Source organism: Urocampus carinirostris, chromosome 4 (genome assembly GCF_059441175.1).
Source record: "Urocampus carinirostris isolate Australia breed hairy pipefish chromosome 4, RoL_Ucar_1.0, whole genome shotgun sequence".
NCBI lineage: Eukaryota > Metazoa > Chordata > Actinopteri > Syngnathiformes > Syngnathidae > Urocampus > Urocampus carinirostris.
Genome location: NC_142352.1, coordinates 46,175,450 through 46,200,378, shown reverse-complemented (window position 1 = coordinate 46,200,378; position 24,929 = coordinate 46,175,450). Strand labels below are relative to the sequence as shown.

The 24,929-nt window shown below is 39.8% G+C and overlaps 29 non-coding genes across 29 annotated transcripts; all 29 read right to left on the bottom strand.

Moving 5' to 3' along the window:
• Positions 1 to 1,140: 1,140 nt before the first annotated feature.
• trnav-cac (transfer RNA valine (anticodon CAC)) lies at positions 1,141 to 1,213 on the bottom strand. The gene has a single exon. It is a non-coding gene; the product is annotated as a tRNA-Val (tRNA).
• Positions 1,214 to 2,211: 998 nt separating this feature from the next.
• Positions 2,212 to 2,284, bottom strand: trnav-cac (transfer RNA valine (anticodon CAC)). Its single transcript has one exon. It is a non-coding gene; the product is annotated as a tRNA-Val (tRNA).
• Positions 2,285 to 2,746: 462 nt separating this feature from the next.
• On the bottom strand, positions 2,747 to 2,819 carry trnav-aac (transfer RNA valine (anticodon AAC)). The gene has a single exon. It is a non-coding gene; the product is annotated as a tRNA-Val (tRNA).
• A 462-nt stretch (positions 2,820 to 3,281) lies between these two features.
• trnav-cac (transfer RNA valine (anticodon CAC)) lies at positions 3,282 to 3,354 on the bottom strand. The gene has a single exon. It is a non-coding gene; the product is annotated as a tRNA-Val (tRNA).
• A 463-nt stretch (positions 3,355 to 3,817) lies between these two features.
• Positions 3,818 to 3,890, bottom strand: trnav-cac (transfer RNA valine (anticodon CAC)). Its single transcript has one exon. It is a non-coding gene; the product is annotated as a tRNA-Val (tRNA).
• A 1,532-nt stretch (positions 3,891 to 5,422) lies between these two features.
• Positions 5,423 to 5,495, bottom strand: trnav-aac (transfer RNA valine (anticodon AAC)). Its single transcript has one exon. It is a non-coding gene; the product is annotated as a tRNA-Val (tRNA).
• A 462-nt stretch (positions 5,496 to 5,957) lies between these two features.
• On the bottom strand, positions 5,958 to 6,030 carry trnav-aac (transfer RNA valine (anticodon AAC)). Its single transcript has one exon. It is a non-coding gene; the product is annotated as a tRNA-Val (tRNA).
• Positions 6,031 to 6,492: 462 nt separating this feature from the next.
• On the bottom strand, positions 6,493 to 6,565 carry trnav-cac (transfer RNA valine (anticodon CAC)). Its single transcript has one exon. It is a non-coding gene; the product is annotated as a tRNA-Val (tRNA).
• Positions 6,566 to 7,027: 462 nt separating this feature from the next.
• trnav-cac (transfer RNA valine (anticodon CAC)) lies at positions 7,028 to 7,100 on the bottom strand. Its single transcript has one exon. It is a non-coding gene; the product is annotated as a tRNA-Val (tRNA).
• Positions 7,101 to 8,097: 997 nt separating this feature from the next.
• trnav-cac (transfer RNA valine (anticodon CAC)) lies at positions 8,098 to 8,170 on the bottom strand. Its single transcript has one exon. It is a non-coding gene; the product is annotated as a tRNA-Val (tRNA).
• A 998-nt stretch (positions 8,171 to 9,168) lies between these two features.
• On the bottom strand, positions 9,169 to 9,241 carry trnav-cac (transfer RNA valine (anticodon CAC)). Its single transcript has one exon. It is a non-coding gene; the product is annotated as a tRNA-Val (tRNA).
• A 997-nt stretch (positions 9,242 to 10,238) lies between these two features.
• On the bottom strand, positions 10,239 to 10,311 carry trnav-cac (transfer RNA valine (anticodon CAC)). The gene has a single exon. It is a non-coding gene; the product is annotated as a tRNA-Val (tRNA).
• Positions 10,312 to 10,774: 463 nt separating this feature from the next.
• trnav-cac (transfer RNA valine (anticodon CAC)) lies at positions 10,775 to 10,847 on the bottom strand. Its single transcript has one exon. It is a non-coding gene; the product is annotated as a tRNA-Val (tRNA).
• A 2,067-nt stretch (positions 10,848 to 12,914) lies between these two features.
• Positions 12,915 to 12,987, bottom strand: trnav-aac (transfer RNA valine (anticodon AAC)). The gene has a single exon. It is a non-coding gene; the product is annotated as a tRNA-Val (tRNA).
• Positions 12,988 to 13,449: 462 nt separating this feature from the next.
• trnav-cac (transfer RNA valine (anticodon CAC)) lies at positions 13,450 to 13,522 on the bottom strand. Its single transcript has one exon. It is a non-coding gene; the product is annotated as a tRNA-Val (tRNA).
• A 462-nt stretch (positions 13,523 to 13,984) lies between these two features.
• Positions 13,985 to 14,057, bottom strand: trnav-aac (transfer RNA valine (anticodon AAC)). Its single transcript has one exon. It is a non-coding gene; the product is annotated as a tRNA-Val (tRNA).
• A 463-nt stretch (positions 14,058 to 14,520) lies between these two features.
• trnav-cac (transfer RNA valine (anticodon CAC)) lies at positions 14,521 to 14,593 on the bottom strand. The gene has a single exon. It is a non-coding gene; the product is annotated as a tRNA-Val (tRNA).
• A 462-nt stretch (positions 14,594 to 15,055) lies between these two features.
• On the bottom strand, positions 15,056 to 15,128 carry trnav-aac (transfer RNA valine (anticodon AAC)). Its single transcript has one exon. It is a non-coding gene; the product is annotated as a tRNA-Val (tRNA).
• Positions 15,129 to 15,591: 463 nt separating this feature from the next.
• trnav-cac (transfer RNA valine (anticodon CAC)) lies at positions 15,592 to 15,664 on the bottom strand. The gene has a single exon. It is a non-coding gene; the product is annotated as a tRNA-Val (tRNA).
• Positions 15,665 to 16,126: 462 nt separating this feature from the next.
• trnav-aac (transfer RNA valine (anticodon AAC)) lies at positions 16,127 to 16,199 on the bottom strand. Its single transcript has one exon. It is a non-coding gene; the product is annotated as a tRNA-Val (tRNA).
• Positions 16,200 to 16,661: 462 nt separating this feature from the next.
• On the bottom strand, positions 16,662 to 16,734 carry trnav-cac (transfer RNA valine (anticodon CAC)). The gene has a single exon. It is a non-coding gene; the product is annotated as a tRNA-Val (tRNA).
• Positions 16,735 to 17,197: 463 nt separating this feature from the next.
• On the bottom strand, positions 17,198 to 17,270 carry trnav-cac (transfer RNA valine (anticodon CAC)). The gene has a single exon. It is a non-coding gene; the product is annotated as a tRNA-Val (tRNA).
• A 1,533-nt stretch (positions 17,271 to 18,803) lies between these two features.
• On the bottom strand, positions 18,804 to 18,876 carry trnav-cac (transfer RNA valine (anticodon CAC)). Its single transcript has one exon. It is a non-coding gene; the product is annotated as a tRNA-Val (tRNA).
• Positions 18,877 to 20,408: 1,532 nt separating this feature from the next.
• On the bottom strand, positions 20,409 to 20,481 carry trnav-aac (transfer RNA valine (anticodon AAC)). The gene has a single exon. It is a non-coding gene; the product is annotated as a tRNA-Val (tRNA).
• Positions 20,482 to 20,943: 462 nt separating this feature from the next.
• On the bottom strand, positions 20,944 to 21,016 carry trnav-cac (transfer RNA valine (anticodon CAC)). The gene has a single exon. It is a non-coding gene; the product is annotated as a tRNA-Val (tRNA).
• Positions 21,017 to 21,480: 464 nt separating this feature from the next.
• On the bottom strand, positions 21,481 to 21,553 carry trnav-cac (transfer RNA valine (anticodon CAC)). The gene has a single exon. It is a non-coding gene; the product is annotated as a tRNA-Val (tRNA).
• Positions 21,554 to 23,085: 1,532 nt separating this feature from the next.
• Positions 23,086 to 23,158, bottom strand: trnav-aac (transfer RNA valine (anticodon AAC)). The gene has a single exon. It is a non-coding gene; the product is annotated as a tRNA-Val (tRNA).
• Positions 23,159 to 23,620: 462 nt separating this feature from the next.
• Positions 23,621 to 23,693, bottom strand: trnai-aau (transfer RNA isoleucine (anticodon AAU)). Its single transcript has one exon. It is a non-coding gene; the product is annotated as a tRNA-Ile (tRNA).
• A 463-nt stretch (positions 23,694 to 24,156) lies between these two features.
• Positions 24,157 to 24,229, bottom strand: trnav-cac (transfer RNA valine (anticodon CAC)). The gene has a single exon. It is a non-coding gene; the product is annotated as a tRNA-Val (tRNA).
• Positions 24,230 to 24,929: the final 700 nt, after the last annotated feature.

Below are 24,929 nucleotides of genomic sequence, written 5' to 3'. Positions count from 1 at the left end.
ACTCAAAGTAGTTAGTTTCGAATTGCTGTAAAAAAGGGTGTTTTTTTAAATCAAAAAGGGTATTCAAAATGTTTCCACCTGGTTTCGAACCAGGGACCTATGGCGTGTGAGGCGATCGTGATAACCACTACACTATGGAAACAGCTGATATGTCAAAAATATGAAAGAGCCACAGACAAATTGATCAGGTAGTTAAGAATCGTTCCGAAAAACTCATTTTTTCAGTTCAAATGTGAAACCAATGGGATGCTTCCACCCAGTGCCAAATCAGGGACCTTTCTCCTGTGAGGCAAATGATATCATCGCCCTAATTTGGAAACAACTGACTGTTGTTTCACTATGAAAGCGCCACAAACAAAGTAGTTGGGTAGTTTCGAAAACTAACAAAAGGCAGAATATGATCAGCTAGAAGGTGACACCAGTGGTTATTGTTGCAACCTGGTATCGAATCGGTGACCTTTCTAGTTTAAGGTGAATGTGATAACCACTACAGTGTAGAAACAGCTGACTGCTGCAACAATATGAAAGAGCCAAACTCAAAATAGTTAATTTCGAATCGCTGTAAAAAAGGGTGTTTTTTTTAAACCAAAAAGTGTATTCAGAATATTTCCAACTGGTTTCGAACCAGGGACCTATCGCGTGTTAGGCGAGTGTGATAACCACTACACTATGGAAACAGCTGATATGTCAAAAATATGAAAGAGCCACAGACAAATTGATCAGGTAGTTAAGATTCGTTCCGAAAAACTCATTTTTTCAGTTCAAATGTGAAACCAATGGGATGCTTCCACCCAGTGCCAAATCAGGGACCTTTCTCCTGTGAGGCAAATGATATCATCGCCCTAATTTGGAAACAACTGACTGTCGTTTCACTATGAAAGCGCCACAAACAAAGTAGTTGGGTAGTTTCGAAAACTAACAAAAGGCAGAATATGATCAGCTAGAAGGTGACACCAGTTGTTATTGTTAGAAACCTGGTATCGAATCGGTGACCTTTCTAGTTTGAGGTGAATGTGAAAACCACTACAGTGTAGAAACAGCTGACTACTGCAACAATGTGAAAGAGCCAAACTCAAAGTAGTTAGTTTCGAATTGCTGTAAAAAAGGGTGTTTTTTTTAAATCAAAAAGGGTATTCAGAATGTTTCCACCTGGTTTCGAACCAGGGACCTATCGCGTGTGAGGCGATCGTGATAACCACTACACTATGGAAACAGCTGACTTGTCAAAAATATGAAAGAGCCACAGACAAATTGATCAGGTAGTTAAGAATTGTTCCGAAAACCTCTTTTTTTCAGTTCAAATGTGAAACCAATGGGATGCTTCCACCCAGTGCCAAATCAGGGACCTTTCTCCTGTGAGGCAAATGTGATCATCACCCTAATTTGGAAACAGCTGACTGTTGTTTCACTATGAAAGCGCCACAAACAAAGTAGTTGGGTAGTTTCGAAAACTAACAAAAGGCAGAATATGATCAGCTAGAAAGTGACACCAGTTGTTATTGTTAGAAACCTGGTATCGAATCGGTGACCTTTCTAGTTTGAGGTGAATGCGAAAACCACTACAGTGTAGAAACAGCTGACTACTGCAACAATGTGAAAGAGCCAAACTCAAAGTAGTTAGTTTCGAATTGCTGTAAAAAAGGGTGTTTTTTTAACTCAAAAAGTGTATTCAGAATATTTCCACCTGGTTTTGAACCAGGGACCTATCGCGTGTTAGGCGAGTGTGATAACCACTACACTATGGAAACAGCTGACTTGTCAAAAATATGAAAGAGCCACAGACAAATTGATCAGGTAGTTAGGAATCGTTCCGAAAAACTCATTTTTTCAGTTCAAATGTGAAACCAATGGGATGCTTCCACCCAGTGCCAAATCAGGGACCTTTCTCCTGTGAGGCAAATGATATCATCACCCTAATTTGGAAACAGCTGACTGTTGTTTCACTATGAAAGCGCCAAAAACAAAGTAGTTGGGTAGTTTCGAAAACTAACAAAAGGCAGAATATGATCAGCTAGAAGGTGACACCAGTTGTTATTGTTAGAAACCTGGTATCGAATCGGTGACCTTTCTAGTTTGAGGTGAATGTGAAAACCACTACAGTGTAGAAACAGCTGACTACTGCAACAATGTGAAAGAGCCAAACTCAAAGTAGTTAGTTTCGAATTGCTGTAAAAAAGGGTGTTTTTTTTAAATCAAAAAGGGTATTCAGAATGTTTCCACCTGGTTTCGAACCAGGGACCTATCGCGTGTGAGGCGATCGTGATAACCACTACACTATGGAAACAGCTGATATGTCAAAAATATGAAAGAGCCACAGACAAATTGATCAGGTAGTTAAGAATTGTTCCGAAAAACTCATTTTTTCAGTTCAAATGTGAAACCAATGGGATGCTTCCACCCAGTGCCAAATCAGGGACCTTTCTCCTGTGAGGCAAATGTGATCATCACCCTAATTTGGAAACAGCTGACTGTTGTTTCACTATGAAAGCGCCACAAACAAAGTAGTTGGGTAGTTTCGAAAACTAACAAAAGGCAGAATATGATCAGCTAGAAAGTGACACCAGTTGTTATTGTTAGAAACCTGGTATCGAATCGGTGACCTTTCTAGTTTGAGGTGAATGCGAAAACCACTACAGTGTAGAAACAGCTGACTACTGCAACAATGTGAAAGAGCCAAACTCAAAGTAGTTAGTTTCGAATTGCTGTAAAAAAGGGTGTTTTTTTAACTCAAAAAGTGTATTCAGAATATTTCCACCTGGTTTCGAACCAGGGACCTATCGCGTGTTAGGCGAGTGTGATAACCACTACACTATGGAAACAGCTGACTTGTCAAAAATATGAAAGAGCCACAGACAAATTGATCAGGTAGTTAGGAATCGTTCCGAAAAACTCATTTTTTCAGTTCAAATGTGAAACCAATGGGATGCTTCCACCCAGTGCCAAATCAGGGACCTTTCTCCTGTGAGGCAAATGATATCATCACCCTAATTTGGAAACAGCTGACTGTTGTTTCACTATGAAAGCGCCAAAAACAAAGTAGTTGGGTAGTTTCGAAAACTAACAAAAGGCAGAATATGATCAGCTAGAAGGTGACACCAGTTGTTATTGTTAGAAACCTGGTATCGAATCGGTGACCTTTCTAGTTTGAGGTGAATGTGAAAACCACTACAGTGTAGAAACAGCTGACTACGGCAACAATGTGAAAGAGCCAAACCCAAAGTAGTTAGTTTTGAATTGCTGTAAAAAAGGGTGTTTTTTTAAATCAAAAAGGGTATTCAAAATGTTTCCACCTGGTTTCGAACCAGGGACCTATCGCGTGTGAGGCGATCGTGATAACCACTACACTATGGAAACAGCTGATATGTCAAATATATGAAAGAGCCACAGACAAATTGATCAGGTAGTTAAGAATCGTTCCGAAAAACTCATTTTTTCAGTTCAAATGTGAAACCAATGGGATGCTTCCACCCAGTGCCAAATCAGGGACCTTTCTCCTGTGAGGCAAATGTGATCATCACCCTAATTTGGAAACAACTGACTGTCGTTTCACTATGAAAGCGCCACAAACAAAGTAGTTGGGTAGTTTCGAAAACTAACAAAAGGCAGAATATGATCAGCTAGAAGGTGACACCAGTTGTTATTGTTAGAAACCTGGTATCGAATCGGTGACCTTTCTAGTTTGAGGTGAATGTGAAAACCACTACAGTGTAGAAACAGCTGACTACTGCAACAATGTGAAAGAGCCAAACTCAAAGTAGTTAGTTTCGAATTGCTGTAAAAAAGGGTGTTTTTTTTAAATCAAAAAGGGTATTCAGAATGTTTCCACCTGGTTTCGAACCAGGGACCTATCGCGTGTGAGGCGATCGTGATAACCACTACACTATGGAAACAGCTGATATGTCAAAAATATGAAAGAGCCACAGACAAATTGATCAGGTAGTTAAGAATTGTTCCGAAAAACTCATTTTTTCAGTTCAAATGTGAAACCAATGGGATGCTTCCACCCAGTGCCAAATCAGGGACCTTTCTCCTGTGAGGCAAATGTGATCATCACCCTAATTTGGAAACAGCTGACTGTTGTTTCACTATGAAAGCGCCACAAACAAAGTAGTTGGGTAGTTTCGAAAACTAACAAAAGGCAGAATATGATCAGCTAGAAAGTGACACCAGTTGTTATTGTTAGAAACCTGGTATCGAATCGGTGACCTTTCTAGTTTGAGGTGAATGCGAAAACCACTACAGTGTAGAAACAGCTGACTACTGCAACAATGTGAAAGAGCCAAACTCAAAGTAGTTAGTTTCGAATTGCTGTAAAAAAGGGTGTATTTTTAACTCAAAAAGTGTATTCAGAATATTTCCACCTGGTTTCGAACCAGGGACCTGTCGCGCGTGAGGCGATCGTGATAACCACTACACTATGGAAACAGCTGATATGTCAAAAATATGAAAGAGCCACAGACAAATTGATCAGGTAGTTAAGAATCGTTCCGAAAAACTCATTTTTTCAGTTCAAATGTGAAACCAATGGGATGCTTCCACCCAGTGCCAAATCAGGGACCTTTCTCCTGTGAGGCAAATGATATCATCACCCTAATTTGGAAACAGCTGACTGTTGTTTCACTATGAAAGCGCCACAAACAAAGTAGTTGGGTAGTTTCGAAAACTAACAAAAGGCAGAATATGATCAGCTAGAAGGTGACACCAGTGGTTATTGTTGCAACCTGGTATCGAATCGGTGACCTTTCTAGTTTAAGGTGAATGTGATAACCACTACAGTGTAGAAACAGCTGACTGCTGCAACAATATGAAAGAGCCAAACTCAAAATAGTTAATTTCGAATCGCTGTAAAAAAGGGTGTTTTTTTTAAACCAAAAAGTGTATTCAGAATATTTCCAACTGGTTTCGAACCAGGGACCTATCGCGTGTTAGGCGAGTGTGATAACCACTACACTATGGAAACAGCTGATATGTCAAAAATATGAAAGAGCCACAGACAAATTGATCAGGTAGTTAAGAATTGTTCCGAAAAACTCATTTTTTCAGTTCAAATGTGAAACCAATGGGATGCTTCCACCCAGTGCCAAATCAGGGACCTTTCTCCTGTGAGGCAAATGTGATCATCACCCTAATTTGGAAACAGCTGACTGTTGTTTCACTATGAAAGCGCCACAAACAAAGTAGTTGGGTAGTTTCGAAAACTAACAAAAGGCAGAATATGATCAGCTAGAAAGTGACACCTGTTGTTATTGTTAGAAACCTGGTATCGAATCGGTGACCTTTCTAGTTTGAGGTGAATGCGAAAACCACTACAGTGTAGAAACAGCTGACTACTGCAACAATGTGAAAGAGCCAAACTCAAAGTAGTTAGTTTCGAATTGCTGTAAAAAAGGGTGTTTTTTTAACTCAAAAAGTGTAATCAGAATATTTCCACCTGGTTTCGAACCAGGGACCTATCGCGTGTTAGGCGAGTGTGATAACCACTACACTATGGAAACAGCTGACTTGTCAAAAATATGAAAGAGCCACAGACAAATTGATCAGGTAGTTAGGAATCGTAACGAAAAACTCATTTTTTCAGTTCAAATGTGAAACCAATGGGATGCTTCCACCCAGTGCCAAATCAGGGACCTTTCTCCTGTGAGGCAAATGATATCATCACCCTAATTTGGAAACAGCTGACTGTTGTTTCACTATGAAAGCGCCAAAAACAAAGTAGTTGGGTAGTTTCGAAAACTAACAAAAGGCAGAATATGATCAGCTAGAAGGTGACACCAGTTGTTATTGTTAGAAACCTGGTATCGAATCGGTGACCTTTCTAGTTTGAGGTGAATGTGAAAACCACTACAGTGTAGAAACAGCTGACTACTGCAACAATGTGAAAGAGCCAAACCCAAAGTAGTTAGTTTCGAATTGCTGTAAAAAAGGGTGTTTTTTTAACTCAACAAGTGTATTCAGAATATTTCCACCTGGTTTCGAACCAGGGACCTATCGCGTGTTAGGCGAGTGTGATAACCACTACACTATGGAAACAGCTGACTTGTCAAAAATATGAAAGAGCCACAGACAAATTGATCAGGTAGTTAGGAATCGTTCCGAAAAACTCATTTTTTCAGTTCAAATGTGAAACCAATGGGATGCTTCCACCCAGTGCCAAATCAGGGACCTTTCTCCTGTGAGGCAAATGATATCATCACCCTAATTTGGAAACAGCTGACTGTTGTTTCACTATGAAAGCGCCAAAAACAAAGTAGTTGGGTAGTTTCGAAAACTAACAAAAGGCAGAATATGATCAGCTAGAAGGTGACACCAGTTGTTATTGTTAGAAACCTGGTATCGAATCGGTGACCTTTCTAGTTTGAGGTGAATGTGAAAACCACTACAGTGTAGAAACAGCTGACTACTGCAACAATGTGAAAGAGCCAAACCCAAAGTAGTTAGTTTTGAATTGCTGTAAAAAAGGGTGTTTTTTTAAATCAAAAAGGGTATTCAAAATGTTTCCACCTGGTTTTGAACCAGGGACCTATCGCGTGTGAGGCGATCGTGATAACCACTACACTATGGAAACAGCTGATATGTCAAATATATGAAAGAGCCACAGACAAATTGATCAGGTAGTTAAGAATCGTTCCGAAAAACTCATTTTTTCAGTTCAAATGTAAAACCAATGGGATGCTTCCACCCAGTGCCAAATCAGGGACCTTTCTCCTGTGAGGCAAATGATATCATCGCCCTAATTTGGAAACAACTGACTGTTGTTTCACTATGAAAGCGCCACAAACAAAGTAGTTGGGTAGTTTCGAAAACTAACAAAAGGCAGAATATGATCAGCTAGAAGGTGACACCAGTGGTTATTGTTGCAACCTGGTATCGAATCGGTGACCTTTCTAGTTTAAGGTGAATGTGATAACCACTACAGTGTAGAAACAGCTGACTGCTGCAACAATATGAAAGAGCCAAACTCAAAATAGTTAATTTCGAATCGCTGTAAAAAAGGGAGTTTTTTTTAAATAAAAAAGGTTATTCAGAATGTTTCCACCTGGTTTCGAACCAGGGACCTATCGCGTGTGAGGCAATCGTGATAACCACTACACTATGGAAACAGCTGATATGTCAGAAAAATGAAAGAGCCACAGACAAATTGATCAGGTAGTTAAGAATCGTTCCGAAAAACTCATTTTTTCAGTTCAAATGTGAAACCAATGGGATGCTTCCACCCAGTGCCAAATCAGGGACCTTTCTCCTGTGAGGCAAATGTGATCATCACCCTATTTTGGAAACAGCTGACTGTTGTTTCACTATGAAAGCGCCACAAACATAGTAGTTGGGTAGTTTCGAAAACTAACAAAAGGCAGAATATGATCAGCTAGAAGGTGACACCAGTGGTTATTGTTGCAACCTGGTATCGAATCGGTGACCTTTCTAGTTTAAGGTGAATGTGATAACCACTACAGTGTAGAAACAGCTGACTGCTGCAACAATATGAAAGAGCCAAACTCAAAATAGTTAATTTCGAATCGCTGTAAAAAAGGGAGTTTTTTTTAAATAAAAAAGGGTATTCAGAATGTTTCCACCTGGTTTCAAACCAGGGACCTAGTGCGCGTGAGGCGATCGTGATAACCACTACACTATGGAAACAGCTGATATGTGAAAAATATGAAAGAGCCACAGACAAATTGATCAGGTAGTTAAGAATCGTTCCGAAAAACTCATTTTTTCAGTTCAAATGTGAAACCAATGGGATGCTTCCACCCAGTGCCAAATAAGGGACCTTTCTCCTGTGAGGCAAATGATATCATCACCCTAATTTGGAAACAGCTGACTGTTGTTTCACTATGAAAGCGCCACAAACAAAGTAGTTGGGTAGTTTCGAAAACTAACAAAAGGCAGAATATGATCAGCTAGAAGGTGACACCAGTGGTTATTGTTGCAACCTGGTATCGAATCGGTGACCTTTCTAGTTTAAGGTGAATGTGATAACCACTACAGTGTAGAAACAGCTGACTGCTGCAACAATATGAAAGAGCCAAACTCAAAATAGTTAATTTCGAATCGCTGTAAAAAAGGGAGTTTTTTTTAAATAAAAAAGGTTATTCAGAATGTTTCCACCTGGTTTCGAACCAGGGACCTATCGCGTGTGAGGCGATCGTGATAACCACTACACTATGGAAACAGCTGATATGTCAAAAAAATGAAAGAGCCACAGACAAATTGATCAGGTAGTTAAGAATCGTTCCGAAAAACTCATTTTTTCAGTTCAAATGTGAAACCAATGGGATGCTTCCACCCAGTGCCAAATCAGGGACCTTTCTCCTGTGAGGCAAATGTGATCATCACCCTATTTTGGAAACAGCTGACTGTTGTTTCACTATGAAAGCGCCACAAACATAGTAGTTGGGTAGTTTCGAAAACTAACAAAAGGCAGAATATGATCAGCTAGAAGGTGACACCAGTGGTTATTGTTGCAACCTGGTATCGAATCGGTGACCTTTCTAGTTTAAGGTGAATGTGATAACCACTACAGTGTAGAAACAGCTGACTGCTGCAACAATATGAAAGAGCCAAACTCAAAATAGTTAATTTCGAATCGCTGTAAAAAGGGGAGTTTTTTTTAAATAAAAAAGGGTATTCAGAATGTTTCCAACTGGTTTCAAACCAGGGACCTAGTGCGCGTGAGGCGGTCGTGATAACCACTACACTATGGAAACAGCTCATATGACAAAAATATGAAAGAGCCACAGACAAATTGATCAGGTAGTTAAGAATCGTTCCGAAAAACTCATTTTTTCAGTTCAAATGTGAAACCAATGGGATGCTTCCACCCAGTGCCAAATCAGGGACCTTTCTCCTGTGAGGCAAATGATATCATCGCCCTAATTTGGAAACAACTGACTGTCGTTTTACTATGAAAGCGCCACAAACAAAGTAGTTGGGTAGTTTCGAAAACTAACAAAAGGCAGAATATGATCAGCTAGAAGGTGACACCAGTTGTTATTGTTAGAAACCTGGTATCGAATCGGTGACCTTTCTAGTTTGAGGTGAATGTGAAAACCACTACAGTGTAGAAACAGCTGACTACTGCAACAATGTGAAAGAGCCAAACTCAAAGTAGTTAGTTTCGAATTGCTGTAAAAAAGGGTGTTTTTTTTAAATCAAAAAGGGTATTCAGAATGTTTCCACCTGGTTTCGAACCAGGGACCTGTCGCGCGTGAGGCGATCGTGATAACCACTACACTATGGAAACAGCTGATATGTCAAAAATATGAAAGAGCCACAGACAAATTGATCAGGTAGTTAAGAATCGTTCCGAAAAACTCATTTTTTCAGTTCAAATGTGAAACCAATGGGATGCTTCCACCCAGTGCCAAATCAGGGACCTTTCTCCTGTGAGGCAAATGATATCATCACCCTAATTTGGAAACAGCTGACTGTTGTTTCACTATGAAAGCGCCACAAACAAAGTAGTTGGGTAGTTTCGAAAACTAACAAAAGGCAGAATATGATCAGCTAGAAGGTGACACCAGTGGTTATTGTTGCAACCTGGTATCGAATCGGTGACCTTTCTAGTTTAAGGTGAATGTGATAACCACTACAGTGTAGAAACAGCTGACTGCTGCAACAATATGAAAGAGCCAAACTCAAAATAGTTAATTTCGAATCGCTGTAAAAAAGGGTGTTTTTTTTAAACCAAAAAGTGTATTCAAAATATTTCCAACTGGTTTCGAACCAGGGACCTATCGCGTGTTAGGCGAGTGTGATAACCACTACACTATGGAAACAGCTGATATGTCAAAAATATGAAAGAGCCACAGACAAATTGATCAGGTAGTTAAGAATTGTTCCGAAAAACTCATTTTTTCAGTTCAAATGTGAAACCAATGGGATGCTTCCACCCAGTGCCAAATCAGGGACCTTTCTCCTGTGAGGCAAATGTGATCATCACCCTAATTTGGAAACAGCTGACTGTTGTTTCACTATGAAAGCGCCACAAACAAAGTAGTTGGGTAGTTTCGAAAACTAACAAAAGGCAGAATATGATCAGCTAGAAAGTGACACCAGTTGTTATTGTTAGAAACCTGGTATCGAATCGGTGACCTTTCTAGTTTGAGGTGAATGTGAAAACCACTACAGTGTAGAAACAGCTGACTACGGCAACAATGTGAAAGAGCCAAACCCAAAGTAGTTAGTTTTGAATTGCTGTAAAAAAGGGTGTTTTTTTAAATCAAAAAGGGTATTCAAAATGTTTCCACCTGGTTTCGAACCAGGGACCTATCGCGTGTGAGGCGATCGTGATAACCACTACACTATGGAAACAGCTGATATGTCAAATATATGAAAGAGCCACAGACAAATTGATCAGGTAGTTAAGAATCGTTCCGAAAAACTCATTTTTTCAGTTCAAATGTGAAACCAATGGGATGCTTCCACCCAGTGCCAAATCAGGGACCTTTCTCCTGTGAGGCAAATGATATCATCGCCCTAATTTGGAAACAACTGACTGTCGTTTCACTATGAAAGCGCCACAAACAAAGTAGTTGGGTAGTTTCGAAAACTAACAAAAGGCAGAATATGATCAGCTAGAAGGTGACACCAGTTGTTATTGTTAGAAACCTGGTATCGAATCGGTGACCTTTCTAGTTTGAGGTGAATGTGAAAACCACTACAGTGTAGAAACAGCTGACTACTGCAACAATGTGAAAGAGCCAAACTCAAAGTAGTTAGTTTCGAATTGCTGTAAAAAAGGGTGTTTTTTTTAAATCAAAAAGGGTATTCAGAATGTTTCCACCTGGTTTCGAACCAGGGACCTATCGCGTGTGAGGCGATCGTGATAACCACTACACTATGGAAACAGCTGATATGTCAAAAATATGAAAGAGCCACAGACAAATTGATCAGGTAGTTAAGAATTGTTCCGAAAAACTCATTTTTTCAGTTCAAATGTGAAACCAATGGGATGCTTCCACCCAGTGCCAAATCAGGGACCTTTCTCCTGTGAGGCAAATGTGATCATCACCCTAATTTGGAAACAGCTGACTGTTGTTTCACTATGAAAGCGCCACAAACAAAGTAGTTGGGTAGTTTCGAAAACTAACAAAAGGCAGAATATGATCAGCTAGAAAGTGACACCAGTTGTTATTGTTAGAAACCTGGTATCGAATCGGTGACCTTTCTAGTTTGAGGTGAATGCGAAAACCACTACAGTGTAGAAACAGCTGACTACTGCAACAATGTGAAAGAGCCAAACTCAAAGTAGTTAGTTTCGAATTGCTGTAAAAAAGGGTGTATTTTTAACTCAAAAAGTGTATTCAGAATATTTCCACCTGGTTTCGAACCAGGGACCTGTCGCGCGTGAGGCGATCGTGATAACCACTACACTATGGAAACAGCTGATATGTCAAAAATATGAAAGAGCCACAGACAAATTGATCAGGTAGTTAAGAATCGTTCCGAAAAACTCATTTTTTCAGTTCAAATGTGAAACCAATGGGATGCTTCCACCCAGTGCCAAATCAGGGACCTTTCTCCTGTGAGGCAAATGATATCATCACCCTAATTTGGAAACAGCTGACTGTTGTTTCACTATGAAAGCGCCACAAACAAAGTAGTTGGGTAGTTTCGAAAACTAACAAAAGGCAGAATATGATCAGCTAGAAAGTGACACCAGTTGTTATTGTTAGAAACCTGGTATCGAATCGGTGACCTTTCTAGTTTGAGGTGAATGCGAAAACCACTACAGTGTAGAAACAGCTGACTACTGCAACAATGTGAAAGAGCCAAACTCAAAGTAGTTAGTTTCGAATTGCTGTAAAAAAGGGTGTTTTTTTAACTCAAAAAGTGTATTCAGAATATTTCCACCTGGTTTCGAACCAGGGACCTGTCGCGCGTGAGGCGATCGTGATAACCACTACACTATGGAAACAGCTGATATGTCAAAAATATGAAAGAGCCACAGACAAATTGATCAGGTAGTTAAGAATCGTTCCGAAAAACTCATTTTTTCAGTTCAAATGTGAAACCAATGGGATGCTTCCACCCAGTGCCAAATCAGGGACCTTTCTCCTGTGAGGCAAATGATATCATCACCCTAATTTGGAAACAGCTGACTGTTGTTTCACTATGAAAGCGCCACAAACAAAGTAGTTGGGTAGTTTCGAAAACTAACAAAAGGCAGAATATGATCAGCTAGAAGGTGACACCAGTGGTTATTGTTGCAACCTGGTATCGAATCGGTGACCTTTCTAGTTTAAGGTGAATGTGATAACCACTACAGTGTAGAAACAGCTGACTGCTGCAACAATATGAAAGAGCCAAACTCAAAATAGTTAATTTCGAATCGCTGTAAAAAAGGGTGTTTTTTTTAAACCAAAAAGTGTATTCAGAATATTTCCAACTGGTTTCGAACCAGGGACCTATCGCGTGTTAGGCGAGTGTGATAACCACTACACTATGGAAACAGCTGATATGTCAAAAATATGAAAGAGCCACAGACAAATTGATCAGGTAGTTAAGAATTGTTCCGAAAAACTCATTTTTTCAGTTCAAATGTGAAACCAATGGGATGCTTCCACCCAGTGCCAAATCAGGGACCTTTCTCCTGTGAGGCAAATGTGATCATCACCCTAATTTGGAAACAGCTGACTGTTGTTTCACTATGAAAGCGCCACAAACAAAGTAGTTGGGTAGTTTCGAAAACTAACAAAAGGCAGAATATGATCAGCTAGAAAGTGACACCAGTTGTTATTGTTAGAAACCTGGTATCGAATCGGTGACCTTTCTAGTTTGAGGTGAATGCGAAAACCACTACAGTGTAGAAACAGCTGACTACTGCAACAATGTGAAAGAGCCAAACTCAAAGTAGTTAGTTTCGAATTGCTGTAAAAAAGGGTGTTTTTTTAACTCAAAAAGTGTATTCAGAATATTTCCACCTGGTTTCGAACCAGGGACCTATCGCGTGTTAGGCGAGTGTGATAACCACTACACTATGGAAACAGCTGACTTGTCAAAAATATGAAAGAGCCACAGACAAATTGATCAGGTAGTTAGGAATCGTTCCGAAAAACTCATTTTTTCAGTTCAAATGTGAAACCAATGGGATGCTTCCACCCAGTGCCAAATCAGGGACCTTTCTCCTGTGAGGCAAATGATATCATCACCCTAATTTGGAAACAGCTGACTGTTGTTTCACTATGAAAGCGCCAAAAACAAAGTAGTTGGGTAGTTTCGAAAACTAACAAAAGGCAGAATATGATCAGCTAGAAGGTGACACCAGTTGTTATTGTTAGAAACCTGGTATCGAATCGGTGACCTTTCTAGTTTGAGGTGAATGTGAAAACCACTACAGTGTAGAAACAGCTGACTACTGCAACAATGTGAAAGAGCCAAAACCAAAGTAGTTAGTTTTGAATTGCTGTAAAAAAGGGTGTTTTTTTAAATCAAAAAGGGTATTCAAAATGTTTCCACCTGGTTTCGAACCAGGGACCTATCACGTGTGAGGCGATCGTGATAACCACTACACTATGGAAACAGCTGATATGTCAAAAATATGAAAGAGCCACAGACAAATTGATCAGGTAGTTAAGAATTGTTCCGAAAAACTCATTTTTTCAGTTCAAATGTGAAACCAATGGGATGCTTCCACCCAGTGCCAAATCAGGGACCTTTCTCCTGTGAGGCAAATGTGATCATCACCCTAATTTGGAAACAGCTGACTGTTGTTTCACTATGAAAGCGCCACAAACAAAGTAGTTGGGTAGTTTCGAAAACTAACAAAAGGCAGAATATGATCAGCTAGAAAGTGACACCAGTTGTTATTGTTAGAAACCTGGTATCGAATCGGTGACCTTTCTAGTTTGAGGTGAATGCGAAAACCACTACAGTGTAGAAACAGCTGACTACTGCAACAATGTGAAAGAGCCAAACTCAAAGTAGTTAGTTTCGAATTGCTGTAAAAAAGGGTGTTTTTTTAACTCAAAAAGTGTATTCAGAATATTTCCACCTGGTTTCGAACCAGGGACCTATCGCGTGTTAGGCGAGTGTGATAACCACTACACTATGGAAACAGCTGACTTGTCAAAAATATGAAAGAGCCACAGACAAATTGATCAGGTAGTTAGGAATCGTTCCGAAAAACTCATTTTTTCAGTTCAAATGTGAAACCAATGGGATGCTTCCACCCAGTGCCAAATCAGGGACCTTTCTCCTGTGAGGCAAATGATATCATCACCCTAATTTGGAAACAGCTGACTGTTGTTTCACTATGAAAGCGCCAAAAACAAAGTAGTTGGGTAGTTTCGAAAACTAACAAAAGGCAGAATATGATCAGCTAGAAGGTGACACCAGTTGTTATTGTTAGAAACCTGGTATCGAATCGGTGACCTTTCTAGTTTGAGGTGAATGTGAAAACCACTACAGTGTAGAAACAGCTGACTACTGCAACAATGTGAAAGAGCCAAACTCAAAGTAGTTAGTTTCGAATTGCTGTAAAAAAGGGTGTTTTTTTTAAATCAAAAAGGGTATTCAGAATGTTTCCACCTGGTTTCGAACCAGGGACCTATCGCGTGTGAGGCGATCGTGATAACCACTACACTATGGAAACAGCTGATATGTCAAAAATATGAAAGAGCCACAGACAAATTGATCAGGTAGTTAAGAATTGTTGCGAAAAACTCATTTTTTCAGTTCAAATGTGAAACCAATGGGATGCTTCCACCCAGTGCCAAATCAGGGACCTTTCTCCTGTGAGGCAAATGTGATCATCACCCTAATTTGGAAACAGCTGACTGTTGTTTCACTATGAAAGCGCCACAAACAAAGTAGTTGGGTAGTTTCGAAAACTAACAAAAGGCAGAATATGATCAGCTAGAAAGTGACACCAGTTGTTATTGTTAGAAACCTGGTATCGAATCGGTGACCTTTCTAGTTTGAGGTGAATGCGAAAACCACTACAGTGTAGAAACAGCTGACTACTGCAACAATGTGAAAGAGCCAAACTCAAAGTAGTTAGTTTCGAATTGCTGTAAAAAAGGGTGTTTTTTTAACTCAAAAAGTGTATTCAGAATATTTCCACCTGGTTTCGAACCAGGGACCTATCGCGTGTTAGGCGAGTGTGATAACCACTACACTATGGAAACAGCTGACTTGTCAAAAATATGAAAGAGCCACAGACAAATTGATCAGGTAGTTAGGAATCGTTCCGAAAAACTCATTTTTTCAGTTCAAATGTGAAACCAATGGGATGCTTCCACCCAGTGCCAAATCAGGGACCTTTCTCCTGTGAGGCAAATGATATCATCACCCTAATTTGGAAACAGCTGACTGTTGTTTCACTATGAAAGCGCCAAAAACAAAGTAGTTGGGTAGTTTCGAAAACTAACAAAAGGCAGAATATGATCAGCTAGAAGGTGACACCAGTTGTTATTGTTAGAAACCTGGTATCGAATCGGTGACCTTTCTAGTTTGAGGTGAATGTGAAAACCACTACAGTGTAGAAACAGCTGACTACTGCAACAATGTGAAAGAGCCAAACTCAAAGTAGTTAGTTTCGAATTGCTGTAAAAAAGGGTGTTTTTTTTAAATCAAAAAGGGTATTCAGAATGTTTCCACCTGGTTTCGAACCAGGGACCTATCGCGTGTGAGGCGATCGTGATAACCACTACACTATGGAAACAGCTGATATGTCAAAAATATGAAAGAGCCACAGACAAATTGATCAGGTAGTTAAGAATTGTTGCGAAAAACTCATTTTTTCAGTTCAAATGTGAAACCAATGGGATGCTTCCACCCAGTGCCAAATCAGGGACCTTTCTCCTGTGAGGCAAATGTGATCATCACCCTAATTTGGAAACAGCTGACTGTTGTTTCACTATGAAAGCGCCACAAACAAAGTAGTTGGGTAGTTTCGAAAACTAACAAAAGGCAGAATATGATCAGCTAGAAAGTGACACCAGTTGTTATTGTTAGAAACCTGGTATCGAATCGGTGACCTTTCTAGTTTGAGGTGAATGCGAAAACCACTACAGTGTAGAAACAGCTGACTACTGCAACAATGTGAAAGAGCCAAACTCAAAGTAGTTAGTTTCGAATTGCTGTAAAAAAGGGTGTTTTTTTAACTCAAAAAGTGTATTCAGAATATTTCCACCTGGTTTCGAACCAGGGACCTATCGCGTGTTAGGCGAGTGTGATAACCACTACACTATGGAAACAGCTGACTTGTCAAAAATATGAAAGAGCCACAGACAAATTGATCAGGTAGTTAGGAATCGTTCCGAAAAACTCATTTTTTCAGTTCAAATGTGAAACCAATGGGATGCTTCCACCCAGTGCCAAATCAGGGACCTTTCTCCTGTGAGGCAAATGATATCATCACCCTAATTTGGAAACAGCTGACTGTTGTTTCACTATGAAAGCGCCAAAAACAAAGTAGTTGGGTAGTTTCGAAAACTAACAAAAGGCAGAATATGATCAGCTAGAAGGTGACACCAGTTGTTATTGTTAGAAACCTGGTATCGAATCGGTGACCTTTCTAGTTTGAGGTGAATGTGAAAACCACTACAGTGTAGAAACAGCTGACTACGGCAACAATGTGAAAGAGCCAAACCCAAAGTAGTTAGTTTTGAATTGCTGTAAAAAAGGATGTTTTTTTAAATAAAAAAGGGTATTCAAAATGTTTCCACCTGGTTTCGAACCAGGGACCTATCGCGTGTGAGGCGATCGTGATAACCACTACACTATGGAAACAGCTGATATGTCAAAAATATGAAAGAGCCACAGACAAATTGATCAGGTAGTTAAGAATTGTTCCGAAAAACTCATTTTTTCAGTTCAAATGTGAAACCAATGGGATGCTTCCACCCAGTGCCAAATCAGGGACCTTTCTCCTGTGAGGCAAATGATATCATCACCCTAATTTGGAAACAGCTGACTGTTGTTTCACTATGAAAGCGCCAAAAACAAAGTAGTTGGGTAGTTTCGAAAACTAACAAAAGGCAGAATATGATCAGCTAGAAGGTGACACCAGTTGTTATTGTTAGAAACCTGGTATCGAATCGGTGACCTTTCTAGTTTGAGGTGAATGTGAAAACAACTACAGTGTAGAAACAGCTGACTACTGCAACAATGTGAAAGAGCCAAACTCAAAGTAGTTAGTTTCGAATTGCTGTAAAAAAGGGTGTTTTTTTTAATTTAAAAAGGGTATTCAGAATGTTTCCACCTGGTTTCGAACCAGGGACCTATCGCGTGTGAGGCGATCGTGATAACCACTACACTATGGAAACAGCTGATATGTCAAAAATATGAAAGAGCCACAGACAAATTGATCAGGTAGTTAAGAATTGTTCCGAAAAACTCATTTTTTCAGTTCAAATGTGAAACCAATGGGATGCTTCCACCCAGTGCCAAATCAGGGACCTTTCTCCTGTGAGGCAAATGTGATCATCACCCTAATTTGGAAACAGCTGACTGTTGTTTCACTATGAAAGCGCCACAAACAAAGTAGTTGGGTAGTTTCGAAAACTAACAAAAGGCAGAATATGATCAGCTAGAAAGTGACACCAGTTGTTATTGTTAGAAACCTGGTATCGAATCGGTGACCTTTCTAGTTTGAGGTGAATGCGAAAACCTCTACAGTGTAGAAACAGCTGACTACTGCAACAATGTGAAAGAGCCAAACTCAAAGTAGTTAGTTTCGAATTGCTGTAAAAAAGGGTGTTTTTTTAACTCAAAAAGTGTATTCAGAATATTTCCACCTGGTTTCGAACCAGGGACCTGTCGCGCGTGAGGCGATCGTGATAACCACTACACTATGGAAACAGCTGATATGTCAAAAATATGAAAGAGCCACAGACAAATTGATCAGGTAGTTAAGAATCGTTCCGAAAAACTCATTTTTTCAGTTCAAATGTGAAACCAATGGGATGCTTCCACCCAGTGCCAAATCAGGGACCTTTCTCCTGTGAGGCAAATGATATCATCACCCTAATTTGGAAACAGCTGACTGTTGTTTCACTATGAAAGCGCCACAAACAAAGTAGTTGGGTAGTTTCGAAAACTAACAAAAGGCAGAATATGATCAGCTAGAAGGTGACACCAGTGGTTATTGTTGCAACCTGGTATCGAATCGGTGACCTTTCTAGTTTAAGGTGAATGTGATAACCACTACAGTGTAGAAACAGCTGACTGCTGCAACAATATGAAAGAGCCAAACTCAAAATAGTTAATTTCGAATCGCTGTAAAAAAGGGTGTTTTTTTTAAACCAAAAAGTGTATTCAGAATATTTCCAACTGGTTTCGAACCAGGGACCTATCGCGTGTTAGGCGAGTGTGATAACCACTACACTATGGAAACAGCTGATATGTCAAAAATATGAAAGAGCCACAGACAAATTGATCAGGTAGTTAAGAATTGTTCCGAAAAACTCATTTTTTCAGTTCAAATGTGAAACCAATGGGATGCTTCCACCCAGTGCCAAATCAGGGACCTTTCTCCTGTGAGGCAAATGTGATCATCACCCTAATTTGGAAACAGCTGACTGTTGTTTCACTATGAAAGCGCCACAAACAAAGTAGTTGGGTAGTTTCGAAAACTAACAAAAGGCAGAATATGATCAGCTAGAAAGTGACACCAGTTGTTATTGTTAGAAACCTGGTATCGAATCGGTGACCTTTCTAGTTTGAGGTGAATGCGAAAACCACTACAGTGTAGAAACAGCTGACTACTGCAACAATGTGAAAGAGCCAAACTCAAAGTAGTTAGTTTCGAATTGCTGTAAAAAAGGGTGTTTTTTTTAAATCAAAAAGGGTATTCAGAATGTTTCCACCTGGTTTCGAACCAGGGACCTATCGCGTGTGAGGCGATCGTGATAACCACTACACTATGGAAACAGCTGATATGTCAAAAATATGAAAGAGCCACAGACAAATTGATCAGGTAGTTAAGAATTGTTCCGAAAAACTCATTTTTTCAGTTCAAATGTGAAACCAATGGGATGCTTCCACCCAGTGCCAAATCAGGGACCTTTCTCCTGTGAGGCAAATGTGATCATCACCCTAATTTGGAAACAGCTGACTGTTGTTTCACTATGAAAGCGCCACAAACAAAGTAGTTGGGTAGTTTCGAAAACTAACAAAAGGCAGAATATGATCAGCTAGAAAGTGACACCAGTTGTTATTGTTAGAAACCTGGTATCGAATCGGTGACCTTTCTAGTTTGAGGTGAATGCGAAAACCTCTACAGTGTAGAAACAGCTGACTACTGCAACAATGTGAAAGAGCCAAACTCAAAGTAGTTAGTTTCGAATTGCTGTAAAAAAGGGTGTTTTTTTAACTCAAAAAGTGTATTCAGAATATTTCCACCTGGTTTCGAACCAGGGACCTGTCGCGCGTGAGGCGATCGTGATAACCACTACACTATGGAAACAGCTGATATGTCAAAAATATGAAAGAGCCACAGACAAATTGATCAGGTAGTTAAGAATCGTTCCGAAAAACTCATTTTTTCAGTTCAAATGTGAAACCAATGGGATGCTTCCACCCAGTGCCAAATCAGGGACCTTTCTCCTGTGAGGCAAATGATATCATCACCCTAATTTGGAAACAGCTGACTGTTGTTTCACTATGAAAGCGCCACAAACAAAGTAGTTGGGTAGTTTCGAAAACTAACAAAAGGCAGAATATGATCAGCTAGAAGGTGACACCAGTGGTTATTGTTGCAACCTGGTATCGAATCGGTGACCTTTCTAGTTTAAGGTGAATGTGATAACCACTACAGTGTAGAAACAGCTGACTGCTGCAACAATATGAAAGAGCCAAACTCAAAATAGTTAATTTCGAATCGCTGTAAAAAAGGGTGTTTTTTTTAAACCAAAAAGTGTATTCAGAATATTTCCAACTGGTTTCGAACCAGGGACCTATCGCGTGTTAGGCGAGTGTGATAACCACTACACTATGGAAACAGCTGATATGTCAAAAATATGAAAGAGCCACAGACAAATTGATCAGGTAGTTAAGAATTGTTCCGAAAAACTCATTTTTTCAGTTCAAATGTGAAACCAATGGGATGCTTCCACCCAGTGCCAAATCAGGGACCTTTCTCCTGTGAGGCAAATGTGATCATCACCCTAATTTGGAAACAGCTGACTGTTGTTTCACTATGAAAGCGCCACAAACAAAGTAGTTGGGTAGTTTCGAAAACTAACAAAAGGCAGAATATGATCAGCTAGAAAGTGACACCAGTTGTTATTGTTAGAAACCTGGTATCGAATCGGTGACCTTTCTAGTTTGAGGTGAATGCGAAAACCACTACAGTGTAGAAACAGCTGACTACTGCAACAATGTGAAAGAGCCAAACTCAAAGTAGTTAGTTTCGAATTGCTGTAAAAAAGGGTGTTTTTTTAACTCAAAAAGTGTATTCAGAATATTTCCACCTGGTTTCGAACCAGGGACCTATCGCGTGTTAGGCGAGTGTGATAACCACTACACTATGGAAACAGCTGACTTGTCAAAAATATGAAAGAGCCACAGACAAATTGATCAGGTAGTTAGGAATCGTTCCGAAAAACTCATTTTTTCAGTTCAAATGTAAAACCAATGGGATGCTTCCACCCAGTGCCAAATCAGGGACCTTTCTCCTGTGAGGCAAATGATATCATCACCCTAATTTGGAAACAGCTGACTGTTGTTTCACTATGAAAGCGCCAAAAACAAAGTAGTTGGGTAGTTTCGAAAACTAACAAAAGGCAGAATATGATCAGCTAGAAGGTGACACCAGTTGTTATTGTTAGAAACCTGGTATCGAATCGGTGACCTTTCTAGTTTGAGGTGAATGTGAAAACCACTACAGTGTAGAAACAGCTGACTACGGCAACAATGTGAAAGAGCCAAACCCAAAGTAGTTAGTTTTGAATTGCTGTAAAAAAGGATGTTTTTTTAAATAAAAAAGGGTATTCAAAATGTTTCCACCTGGTTTCGAACCAGGGACCTATCGCGTGTGAGGCGATCGTGATAACCACTACACTATGGAAACAGCTGATATGTCAAATATATGAAAGAGCCACAGACAAATTGATCAGGTAGTTAAGAATCGTTCCGAAAAACTCATTTTTTCAGTTCAAATGTGAAACCAATGGGATGCTTCCACCCAGTGCCAAATCAGGGACCTTTCTCCTGTGAGGCAAATGATATCATCGCCCTAATTTGGAAACAACTGACTGTCGTTTCACTATGAAAGCGCCACAAACAAAGTAGTTGGGTAGTTTCGAAAACTAACAAAAGGCAGAATATGATCAGCTAGAAGGTGACACCAGTTGTTATTGTTAGAAACCTGGTATCGAATCGGTGACCTTTCTAGTTTGAGGTGAATGTGAAAACCACTACAGTGTAGAAACAGCTGACTACTGCAACAATGTGAAAGAGCCAAACTCAAAGTAGTTAGTTTCGAATTGCTGTAAAAAAGGGTGTTTTTTTTTAAATCAAAAAGGGTATTCAGAATGTTTCCACCTGGTTTCGAACCAGGGACCTATCGCGTGTGAGGCGATCGTGATAACCACTACACTATGGAAACAGCTGATATGTCAAAAATATGAAAGAGCCACAGACAAATTGATCAGGTAGTTAAGAATTGTTCCGAAAAACTCATTTTTTCAGTTCAAATGTGAAACCAATGGGATGCTTCCACCCAGTGCCAAATCAGGGACCTTTCTCCTGTGAGGCAAATGTGATCATCACCCTAATTTGGAAACAGCTGACTGTTGTTTCACTATGAAAGCGCCACAAACAAAGTAGTTGGGTAGTTTCGAAAACTAACAAAAGGCAGAATATGATCAGCTAGAAAGTGACACCAGTTGTTATTGTTAGAAACCTGGTATCGAATCGGTGACCTTTCTAGTTTGAGGTGAATGCGAAAACCACTACAGTGTAGAAACAGCTGACTACTGCAACAATGTGAAAGAGCCAAACTCAAAGTAGTTAGTTTCGAATTGCTGTAAAAAAGGGTGTTTTTTTAACTCAAAAAGTGTATTCAGAATATTTCCACCTGGTTTCGAACCAGGGACCTGTCGCGCGTGAGGCGATCGTGATAACCACTACACTATGGAAACAGCTGATATGTCAAAAATATGAAAGAGCCACAGACAAATTGATCAGGTAGTTAAGAATCGTTCCGAAAAACTCATTTTTTCAGTTCAAATGTGAAACCAATGGGATGCTTCCACCCAGTGCCAAATCAGGGACCTTTCTCCTGTGAGGCAAATGATATCATCACCCTAATTTGGAAACAACTGACTGTTGTTTCACTATGAAAGCGCCACAAACAAAGTAGTTGGGTAGTTTCGAAAACTAACAAAAGGCAGAATATGATCAGCTAGAAGGTGACACCAGTGGTTATTGTTGCAACCTGGTATCGAATCGGTGACCTTTCTAGTTTAAGGTGAATGTGATAACCACTACAGTGTAGAAACAGCTGACTGCTGCAACAATATGAAAGAGCCAAACTCAAAATAGTTAATTTCGAATCGCTGTAAAAAAGGGTGTTTTTTTTAAACCAAAAAGTGTATTCAGAATATTTCCAACTGGTTTCGAACCAGGGACCTATCGCGTGTTAGGCGAGTGTGATAACCACTACACTATGGAAACAGCTGATATGTCAAAAATATGAAAGAGCCACAGACAAATTGATCAGGTAGTTAAGAATTGTTCCGAAAAACTCATTTTTTCAGTTCAAATGTGAAACCAATGGGATGCTTCCACCCAGTGCCAAATCAGGGACCTTTCTCCTGTGAGGCAAATGTGATCATCACCCTAATTTGGAAACAGCTGACTGTTGTTTCACTATGAAAGCGCCACAAACAAAGTAGTTGGGTAGTTTCGAAAACTAACAAAAGGCAGAATATGATCAGCTAGAAAGTGACACCTGTTGTTATTGTTAGAAACCTGGTATCGAATCGGTGACCTTTCTAGTTTGAGGTGAATGCGAAAACCACTACAGTGTAGAAACAGCTGACTACTGCAACAATGTGAAAGAGCCAAACTCAAAGTAGTTAGTTTCGAATTGCTGTAAAAAAGGGTGTTTTTTTAACTCAAAAAGTGTATTCAGAATATTTCCACCTGGTTTCGAACCAGGGACCTATCGCGTGTTAGGCGAGTGTGATAACCACTACACTATGGAAACAGCTGACTTGTCAAAAATATGAAAGAGCCACAGACAAATTGATCAGGTAGTTAGGAATCGTTCCGAAAAACTCATTTTTTCAGTTCAAATGTGAAACCAATGGGATGCTTCCACCCAGTGCCAAATCAGGGACCTTTCTCCTGTGAGGCAAATGATATCATCACCCTAATTTGGAAACAGCTGACTGTTGTTTCACTATGAAAGCGCCAAAAACAAAGTAGTTGGGTAGTTTCGAAAACTAACAAAAGGCAGAATATGATCAGCTAGAAGGTGACACCAGTTGTTATTGTTAGAAACCTGGTATCGAATCGGTGACCTTTCTAGTTTGAGGTGAATGTGAAAACCACTACAGTGTAGAAACAGCTGACTACTGCAACAATGTGAAAGAGCCAAACCCAAAGTAGTTAGTTTTGAATTGCTGTAAAAAAGGGTGTTTTTTTAAATCAAAAAGGGTATTCAAAATATTTCCACCTGGTTTCGAACCAGGGACCTATCGCGTATTAGGCGAGTGTGATAACCACTACACTATGGAAACAGCTGACTTGTCAAAAATATGAAAGAGCCACAGACAAATTGATCAGGTAGTTAGGAATCGTTCCGAAAAACTCATTTTTTCAGTTCAAATGTGAAACCAATGGGATGCTTCCACCCAGTGCCAAATCAGGGACCTTTCTCCTGTGAGGCAAATGATATCATCACCCTAATTTGGAAACAGCTGACTGTTGTTTCACTATGAAAGCGCCAAAAACAAAGTAGTTGGGTAGTTTCGAAAACTAACAAAAGGCAGAATATGATCAGCTAGAAGGTGACACCAGTTGTTATTGTTAGAAACCTGGTATCGAATCGGTGACCTTTCTAGTTTGAGGTGAATGTGAAAACCACTACAGTGTAGAAACAGCTGACTACTGCAACAATGTGAAAGAGCCAAACTCAAAGTAGTTAGTTTCGAATTGCTGTAAAAAAGGGTGTTTTTTTTAAATCAAAAAGGGTATTCAGAATGTTTCCACCTGGTTTCGAACCAGGGACCTATCGCGTGTGAGGCGATCGTGATAACCACTACACTATGGAAACAGCTGATATGTCAAAAATATGAAAGAGCCACAGACAAATTGATCAGGTAGTTAAGAATTGTTGCGAAAAACTCATTTTTTCAGTTCAAATGTGAAACCAATGGGATGCTTCCACCCAGTGCCAAATCAGGGACCTTTCTCCTGTGAGGCAAATGTGATCATCACCCTAATTTGGAAACAGCTGACTGTTGTTTCACTATGAAAGCGCCACAAACAAAGTAGTTGGGTAGTTTCGAAAACTAACAAAAGGCAGAATATGATCAGCTAGAAAGTGACACCAGTTGTTATTGTTAGAAACCTGGTATCGAATCGGTGACCTTTCTAGTTTGAGGTGAATGCGAAAACCACTACAGTGTAGAAACAGCTGACTACTGCAACAATGTGAAAGAGCCAAACTCAAAGTAGTTAGTTTCGAATTGCTGTAAAAAAGGGTGTTTTTTTAACTCAAAAAGTGTATTCAGAATATTTCCACCTGGTTTCGAACCAGAGACCTGTCGCGCGTGAGGCGATCGTGATAACCACTACACTATGGAAACAGCTGATATGTCAAAAATATGAAAGAGCCACAGACAAATTGATCAGGTAGTTAAGAATCGTTCCGAAAAACTCATTTTTTCAGTTCAAATGTGAAACCAATGGGATGCCTCCACCCAGTGCCAAATCAGGGACCTTTCTCCTGTGAGGCAAATGATATCATCACC